This window comes from Ursus arctos, unplaced genomic scaffold (assembly GCF_023065955.2).
Source record: "Ursus arctos isolate Adak ecotype North America unplaced genomic scaffold, UrsArc2.0 scaffold_17, whole genome shotgun sequence".
NCBI lineage: Eukaryota > Metazoa > Chordata > Mammalia > Carnivora > Ursidae > Ursus > Ursus arctos.
In genome coordinates, this window is record NW_026622841.1 from 41628847 (window position 1) to 41638415 (window position 9569).

A 9569-nucleotide genomic window follows, 5' to 3' on the forward strand; every position below is an offset into this window, starting at 1 on the left:
AGATGAAGTGGCATTATTTCAATATTGATGACTTGAGTGAAAGCTGGACATCTGTTCCCTAGCTTTATGTGGGAAACATTTGGCTTTCCTTCAAACATAACATTTATCCTCCATTCTAGGCAAATCATGAACCTTCAATATCGGAGTGCTGTATTTATATTGGCATGTGCTCTTAGACTTGTATGTCTGCTTTGCCGATTGACCACACTCTGAAGAAATATATAGATTAAAGCATAGGAAAATTGCTATTTGTCCATAACCTCAGTATACTCAAGTGGCCCTTACATGCTACCCCATTTTAGCAAAGCCAAAGTACAGAGGTTTAAAGAAACCTTCTAGCATGTATAATTATCTTTGTTTGCGATTACACACTCATCATGACATAATTCATCACAATGCTCCACATGGCTGTGGTAGAGAGACATTCCATCTAAAACATACCCAAAAATCAAACTTTCTCTAGCCACTCTCCACAACCAAGCAGGAAAGTTGTATAATTTACTCTAGGCCGTAGCATTCCGGGATAAAAATAAACTTCTCTAAGCCATAGTTCTGGAGGACAGTATTCTTCCCCAATTTACACAAATGGCACCTTTTCATTTTTATTCATTCTTGGCTTTATATTCAGTCTGATTCAATTAGCTGGGTTCCTTAGACTGTGACACTATGAATATTGCAAAATAAACACTCAGGAAGAGTTTAACCCACACCCTTTTGAGAACCATATATAGTTTCTATGCCTACCTAAACAAAGTGAACCATAAAGAATGCACTGAAGGTTTCTACAACAACTTTCAGTTCCTCTTGCCTAAAATAGAGTAAAATATTAAATCACATGGTTAATATCTGAACTACGTGGATCGTCTGTGTTTATACGTACTGGTCTTCTCCCTTGGGGTCCACTCTTCTCTGAAATGGAAACATTATCATTGACTGCAGGCATGATACAAGTAATTTGTTAAGTTCAGGAATAAATATGTATGGCTTGCATCTTTCTGTAGCTTCATTGTGTGTTTCTTTGGTTGCTCTGTTTGCTGCAATTGCTACTCATAGTCAGTCACTGTATTTGGTGAAATGGGCAATCTTTCTTTCCAGAGAAAGAGTCACTTTAAAATTTGATGTGGGAAATGGAAACGAATTTCCATGTAAGGCTGTTCTAATCTTTACATTAACATATCCCAGCTATTACTCTTTCTAAAGAGAATAAAATGAGGTGACTCATCTTTAAAGAATATGGTGAGGTGGCAAGGTACTGTGGGTACCAGTCATTTTGCCTCCTTCACATTCACCTCTGGGAATTCTGTTCACACACATACATTTTATGATTCCTAAGACAGCTTACCTACATTTTGTGACCTCATGCTCTTGTCATAGCCATTAATTCAGAGGTGAGCACTTGACTCTAGATGGGTCAATATGAGAACTTGGCTGAAAATTTTGCAACTTGGACCTCCAATCTCTCCTTGGGTCCCTGACTTATGTGCTGAAAGTAAGGGAGCTATCAGATGCTGGTACCATTGACTAAAAAAGTAGAGGAAAGGGGATTGTAATGAAAGAGAAGAATAAATCAAACCACATAACAAAGCAAGGACATTAGAATAATGTTTGATTGTTTCAAATATCTAGGTCCATTCCTCTCCTCAGAGGAATTTGGGGATGCCCTGATAGTCTCATCTTCCCCTAGTATGGACTAGTTTAACGATACTAGTAAACAAAAGTGTCCTTAATAAAACACTAGAATATAGCTCATATAGCCTTAAAAACCAGGATGTCTTGTTTTCAGGCAAATGGTCCCCCCTAGTGTATTGGATTCTAAGCACCCTGGACCTCCTTCTCCCTAACTTGGCAGATGCAGTCGATTCGCAATGAGCAGAGCACTGGATATGCTGTCAGCCTCTGGCCAAGTGTTATCCCTAGGGGCTGAATTGTATTGTCTACCAAGAGGCTGTGGCAGATGCTTAATGGTCCCATCAAGTCCAATGCTTCACTCTTAGGTTGACAATGCTTACAATATAATAATTTACAGTTCTTATCAAGGTAGCCTGAACCAAGCAGCTAAGTGAATTCTGGAAAAAAGCCCTAGGCAATCAAAAGGCCTGATGGAAGATAATCTGATAAAATAAATTTCATATAAAGGTGTACGTGTGAGACACCGAGTATCACAAGCAAGTTTTACTAACAAACAAAGGATAATACTTTTAAATCTCTTAATATCAAATATTGTATAGATAAGACCTGCTTGGCCTTTTCTAAATTTTCTTTTCTTACAATTGCTCCTGGTTGCCTAGCTACTAGTTGCTTGTTTTCAGCAGCACTACCCTATAAAATTTTCTACTCTGAGAAATTTAAGGTGAATCCCTGTTTTATGAGGCAAGGCCCAGAGCAAAATCCACTCAATCCCAAGACTCAAGTGAATGAGAATCAATTCAGTGTGAACATAGAATGCTTGCCATGAGGGGTGGAATTGACTTACACATCAAAGAAAGTTCTTACACGATATGACTTCAGGTTGTGAATACAATCCTTAGTGTTCTCTCCATTTATCTTCCTCTTCCATTGATTTATATAAAAATTCAACCATTCTCTTTAAAACATTAATTCATTAAGAATGAAACTCTCCAAGAATAGGTAAGGTTTTACACTGTTTTCTCTAATGCATACCATGATGGAAATAAATCATTTGAGCAAGTAGTTGAGGAGTGAAGGGACGGGGCCATATACACATATGGGGTCTGTGGGGTGGTAAAGCAGTACCAAAGAGGAAGACTGGGCTTGCTGATCTTTAATTATTTTTTTGCCTTGCCAAAAGGGTCTCAATAACATTCATGATCATTTTAAAGACATGAATGAAGATTATAAACAAGATTATTTTTGTCTTAAGTACTATGTCAAAAGTTCCAGCAAACTGGTATCAAGGGGGCAGTAGGTCAGAACTACTCGTTACTATTGCCCAAATGACTTTTTGTGGGTGTGATTACATGATCACATATTCTAATACATGTTATAAAGGATGTTTTTTTGATGATTTCAACACAAATATAAGACCACTACTAATCACTTATTAAAATGCTATATCCTTCAGAGGAGAAACCATATAAAACTTCATCTCTGTATCTTCTACAATGCCTAGAATAGAACCTGGAAAATATCAGACATGCTAAACACTTCAACTATTAAAAGTTATATAAAACAAAATACAAAGAAATCTAAAAGCTCTAGGCTCAATTAGTTGACTTTATATTTAGTCTCAGTTCTTCTTAATCATAATCTTAGATTTCCTCTCCCTAATTCTTTAACAAATGACGAGTCATGAAAAATCATGCTACCCCTTGGCAATACAGACAGCTATCATCTTTTTTTGAAGATCAAATAGTTAATATGTGCTCTTTTACCTTACACTTAACACACAAAACCTAAGGTAGTATTTCCCAAACTTCGATGCAATTCTAAACACTTTGAACACAGAATACGGATTAACCACTCATGAAATTCATGCTTTCAGGAACACAGTTTGGGGAAATACTGGTTTAAATTTCCCTATGCTTTTTCACCAGGAAATTTATCCATATATCTCAACATTTTCTCTCCTAATTTTCAAGGCTTCCTTTTAGTAATTGGAAGAAAAATTACCATCATTATTATCTTTCCATGTCACAAAGTAACTCCTGATGGCTTGCTTGACCAGCGCTATGCCTCTCAATAAAGAGCTTACATAAAGCTTAATTTAAGTAAATGTTTCACAAGTTAACATTAAAACAGATGCCTTTATTAAAGGTTATAATTTATAAATCTGCTTCCAATTTTTAAAGATCCACAGTCATTTTTTTGCCGAACTGTTAAAAATATATGAAAGTTACAAACCAGAGTGGCTAGCAATCTCACAAAAACTCCAGCATTGGTGCTGTCTATACCCACCCATCCCCACCCACAGCCACCCTTTTAGAATAACCTCTTTTCCAAAATATTTGTTGGAAGCCTTTTATGAGTCCAGCAATATTTTCTGTACTGAAGATACACAAGTGAGGGAGACAAGCAATTAATTCTCTGCCCTCAAATAGCTTATAATCATTAGTAGAGAGATAATTAAAAACAAACCTTCTACCATAAATTTTCCATCCTAAAATCTACTTTCACGGTGCCCTCCTTGCCTCAAATGACTAGCTGTCACTTGGCCTCTACTTTTTGAAGTCTTATCATTCTCTTTGCTATCAGCGGGCCTCCCTTACTTACAGTCTTGGCTTGGAGAAGACACCTGCCACTTACCTTTTTGGTGAGGCATGTGCCCCTCCTACTAAAGCATTCCTCACAATGCTGGCAGATGCTGTACCCTCCCTTTGAACACAGCCATCTGGAAAGAGATATCCAGCCTTACTTATTTAGGCTTTCTGAGCCTCCTTCTACCAGCTTCTGCAGCACTTCTGGCATTTCTATTATATTTAGAGTGGGCCAGTACTTTCTTCAAAATTTCAAAAGTCAAAGTAGCAACATGTTAGCTCCAGAGCCCTTGCTGGGTCATTAAATATTTTAATATTAAGGAGTGCTTCCATATCCGCAGGAGTTCCACAAACTCTTCCCACTCCAGTGTTCTATAATGGTCCTTTTGATCCAGTACTCTCATGATCCAGTCCTACAAACACATATCTCCAGACTCTTCCTGTGGCTAGGTCCTTTGGCTTTTTATTGGTACAGCATATTTCCACCCATTGCAGGCTCAGCATTTCATCTCTCCAACAAGTTCATGCTATAATTTCACTCCAGTTACAATTCTCGTGGTCAGAAGGAGAGGTCTGGCTCTATTCTAAAAATGGGGGTGGGGACATGTACTATTTTGCAAAGCAGAGGCCCGTCATCATCTTCAAGCACACGGGAATCAAGAAGGCGTAACGGGCCACTGCAAGGGCAGATGGTTCATGGAAATCTTGAGTTACAGTGTCTTCAAGTACATCCATCCAGGTGTCTCTGTCCAAAGTCCCAGTGTTCCACCTGTTCCAGCTAGGTCCCTGACTTTGGCATAAGACTTGCCAGGGCTAAGAATGCCACTTTCTTGGGAGTTCTCTTGTTCTTATAATTAGGTCCTGGTTCCTGGTCCTCTGCTTTTTTTCTCCCTGCTAGCTGCAGGAGATTGAGTTTCTTCATATGTTTCCCAAGAGGTCCTCTGGCTTCCGCACTTAACCATTAATTTAATTTATTAAATACATGAATAGCTCCCAACAACAACAACAAAACAACAACAAATTCCATAATCCTTATAATTACCACCTCTCCCAGATTTCTAAGGCACCTGAGATATTGCCTCCCTGAAGCATTTCCTTCTATGGGTATACTGTCCCAGTTCATCATAAATGAAAATGTTTAACGACTGCACCACTACGGTGTACTAAGAGCTTCCCGTATTCTACCTACCACAAGTGATGGGCCTCATTGCAACTGGCCTCTGACAGTTAAATCTTATTTTAGATTCAGACCCTCAGACCACTCCAGGCACCACTTCTGTTAGGCCAGATTCCCTACAAAACATTTAGACAGATAGATGCCCACAAGAACCTCATTTAAGAGTACCCTTGGGGTCAAATCTGTGGGGTGCTGAAGAAAGTAGGACTAGACTGAGGGAAGAGCTGAACATTGATGCAGCCACAACAGAGGTCTCAGCCTATCCTGCGGGTGCTCTGGCTCTGGGAAAACCCTCCAGAGCAGTCTTGTTTGGGAAGAGAGGGCTGAGTTGTTACTTCAGGCTGAGGGAGTAAGTACTTTAATCTTGAGGGGTGGGTCTGAATAGTGCAACACAGCATTCAGCACAAGCAGAAACCTTTCAGACACGATTAGCAGAAAACAAAACCACATGCACAGCCCCAAGGCAGAATATGGCAATGCCGACACAAGTACGTTATTCGATTTGATGGAAGCAAGATAAAGTAGTGATTTTTAATTTTTTCTTTCCATGAAAAACAAAATGAGATAATTAGTTGAGGATGAGTAAACAAAGTTTGAGGAGAAAAAAAAATATGAGATGGTTCTTGAGGATGATGGGACAACAAATTGACAGAAAAGTAGGATAAGATGGCCTGGGACCCCTGAAACTTACTTGAGATATACTGTCATAGATTTAAGTGAAACCAAACAGCATGTTGGAGTGTTATTCCTCAACAACATTTACTTTCTCAAGAACAAGCACCGAGGAGGCAGAAAAGTGAGTTTAATGAGGTTGAGGCTCTGCCTGTGAGTACAGTGCCGGGAGGGATAATGGAGTTGACGTTATAGGGAAGGGGAATTATAGCATCTAAACTAAGGAGAGATATTAAGGACAAGAGGGGCACTAAGGACAACAAAAACAAAAATGATAGTCAAATGACTGGAAAATCTTCAAGAGCTAAGTATTTGCAGGCGCAGGTGATACTACACTTGATGAACTAGAAATACAGGGAATGCTGAGTTTATGGTGGATTACATTCAAGAGAGAATCAGGTACACCTATCAGAATGAAAATCCATAGAGCACCTCCATAGGCTTGGATACCCAAGTTGATGTTGTGGGAGTGATCATTATTAGTGAGAAACTCAAAGATGTGAAAATCCAGAGTGTGGGTTGAGGAATCCACATGACACCGAAGTCATCAAAAGAAAAAAGAAAAGAAAAAAAAAGGTAAGACAGAGGTGGTGAATAAACTATAAGAATCATGTTAAAATTATCAATAAATAAGGCAGTGACCACGCAGTTGGCAGATACCGCAACAAGGAGGGGAAGTCCCTTCTTTAAAAAGTTAAACAAAAGTTAAATCACCCCTAGTTTTAGGGGAATGAAGGGCTGAATAAATTTAAATGTTAATAAAAGACAAAGAACATTTACACCATCTTTAGGCATTGTGTTATATGGGGAGTGAGAGAGACAAAACAAAACAGTAGAGGAAACCAACATCCTCAAGCGATGGTCACGTTTCAATAGAACTAGAAGGGGAAAGGAATGTTCGGAGAAGTTAAAGATCACGCACAATTTTACTGATAACAGAACCTTAGTTCCAGAAAGCATGTGTGTATAGGCAGGGAGGGCAGGGAGTGGGGAGATCAAAGGAGGAATCAGGGAGCTGTGTGAGATTATATCAGATCAGAGGGCGTCCAGAGCCAAATAGAGGTACGTAAAGACAATCCTGTATGTCTTGAGGGGTTTGGACTTCTGGTGAAGACGAGGATCAGAGATATGCACAACATGAAGATATTGATCTCGATGGACTCTTAGGAAAAAAGGAATATTCAGTCTTAATTTTAATATTCCTAAAACTGTCTCAAGGCCATTTGTAATGGTGAAAACATTCACTTGGGAGCTCGGGCGGGCAGTCTCAGGATCCCAGGAATCTCCTTTTGTTTTTCTTAATCCTGGTCTGAATGTGGTCATGACCAGTGAAAGGCCCATGACCCAGGGAAGTCAGGCTTAATTCTACATCTGCTGGCTACAGTGATTGCTTCTAGGATCAAGCTGTGCCCAGGGTTTCTAAACAGAGCGGGGTGCAAGGACTTCTCTTTGGTGACTGAGACATCAGTTTCTGGACCCATGTTCCCTTCCATGTGGAAGAAGTCCACCTGCTGAAGAGAGAATGAGCAACCCACAAAGACAAGCAGAGAGGAAAAGGAGAATTTACCGCATTCCAGTCTTTGAATCCCGTTGTTTCTAATGCCCATGCTGGCCACACCCTTTTATAAGTGGCCAATACATTGTACTTTTTTTATTACTGATTCAAGTTAGATAATGTCACTTGCAATCAAACATACTCGACTTGTACACACATTAAAAATGAACACTTTTTAAACAGTGGGACAGTTCGCATCAGAACTCTTGGAAGTTCTAAGTAGAATGACCTTGAAAGGTCGTCTAATCCATTTCTTTGCCTTCAGGCAGAATGACACTTAAACCATCCAAGAATGCATGTGGATTTTTAATAAATACCATCTGTTGGTGACATATGCCTGTGGGATTTGTATGTGTAAATTACAATTATGAGACACTCAAAAAACTAAAAAAAAACCAACTATACGTTTCTATTGCCTTCTCTGGAAAGTGATGAATCATGTTACAGAGTGCATATTTTGTTTCTCTTTTTGAAAGGGCATTACCAATTACTTCAGTGATTTGATTTTAAACAAAGTAGAAATCGCCTTAATGAGACTATCTCAAAATTTCTGCTTCTTCAAAATATATTCAACTACCATAAAATGTTTAGTTTTAGAAAGTCTTACCTTCAACAAATAACTTGTTTCCTGCCGTTATCAATGCTGTACGGAAGACGAAACACAAGTTCATGAAAAACACACTCCTCCCAGAACAGTAATGACATCATTTCTGACATTATCAAAGGTGCTTCCAGCAAACATTCCACAAACCAGGGCAATGTTGAAGTTTCTTCCATGAGAGACAGGAACTGTGATCAATGCTCAACAAATAATAAAGGATTTCCTAAAGGTAAAGAGAAAATTTGTTGAGAATCCTAAGATTATGACCAGTAATAGGGTAAAAAAGAATTAAATCTCTATCAAATAATAACACATTAGATAACTTACTATTCCATTATTGTCAATACCATATGAGACTGTAAGTAATATTTGAAATCAGAGTCTATGTAAGGATTGCATATCCAGACATGAAAAGATACCTATTTCAGGCACACCTCTTAAAGGGGTATATATGGCCACTATTCACTCTGGAGGCAGAAAAGTGATCAAGAAATCAGTGGCATCCACCCCGTTCAGGTCCTTCCCATAATGCAGTGTTCCCATAATGCTCAATGGTGCCTTAGGATTTTATAAAGTCAAAAATACAACAAAACAAAACAAAAAGGGTTAAATGAAATTGAATTTCCACGTTCTGTACAATACACAATTTATGTTTCAAATTTTTAATTATGTGTGTTTCAAAATAAGTGTAAGTTTGTCCATGTGTATATCTGTTTATGTACCTTGTGTATGTCTGTATAACTGTATAGCCTGTATAACTATTTTTGTAAAATATCATACTGGGAACACTGTTACAGACTATTTTCCTTAGAATTCTCCAGACCAGAAAGGCACTGTGACACTTCATCTATAATAGACACCAGGCACTGGAATGACTTTGCAGGAATAAAATGTGATATTCAAATCGAGTAAGGAAACTAGTGTCTTTGTGCAATCTACGTATCTCTATATAATAAAAGGAATCATATTTTCTTCAAACACTTTCCTTAACTCAATAAACAACTCTCTCCTACTTCTGTGAAGCCAAATTATTTCACAGTCAATAGTTTCAAGAAATAGCATTTTACATTTACTTTTCATTTTCATGTTTTATATACTATCCATCATTTGTTTAGAATTTAAATAATAATTTAAATAATTTAAATAATTTGCATATTTTGAATTCTCCTTAATTACACATATTAAGATATTAACAAGTTATTTGGCAATTTATCTTGCAGGTTGTAACTTTATCTGTATTTCCCAAATTGGGATCCACTGAACTCTAGTCATAGGAAATATTTGGGAGAGTTTTCGTGGAAAATACATTTGGAAAATGTTTCCATTAATGTATTTAAATCCCTGAGACAT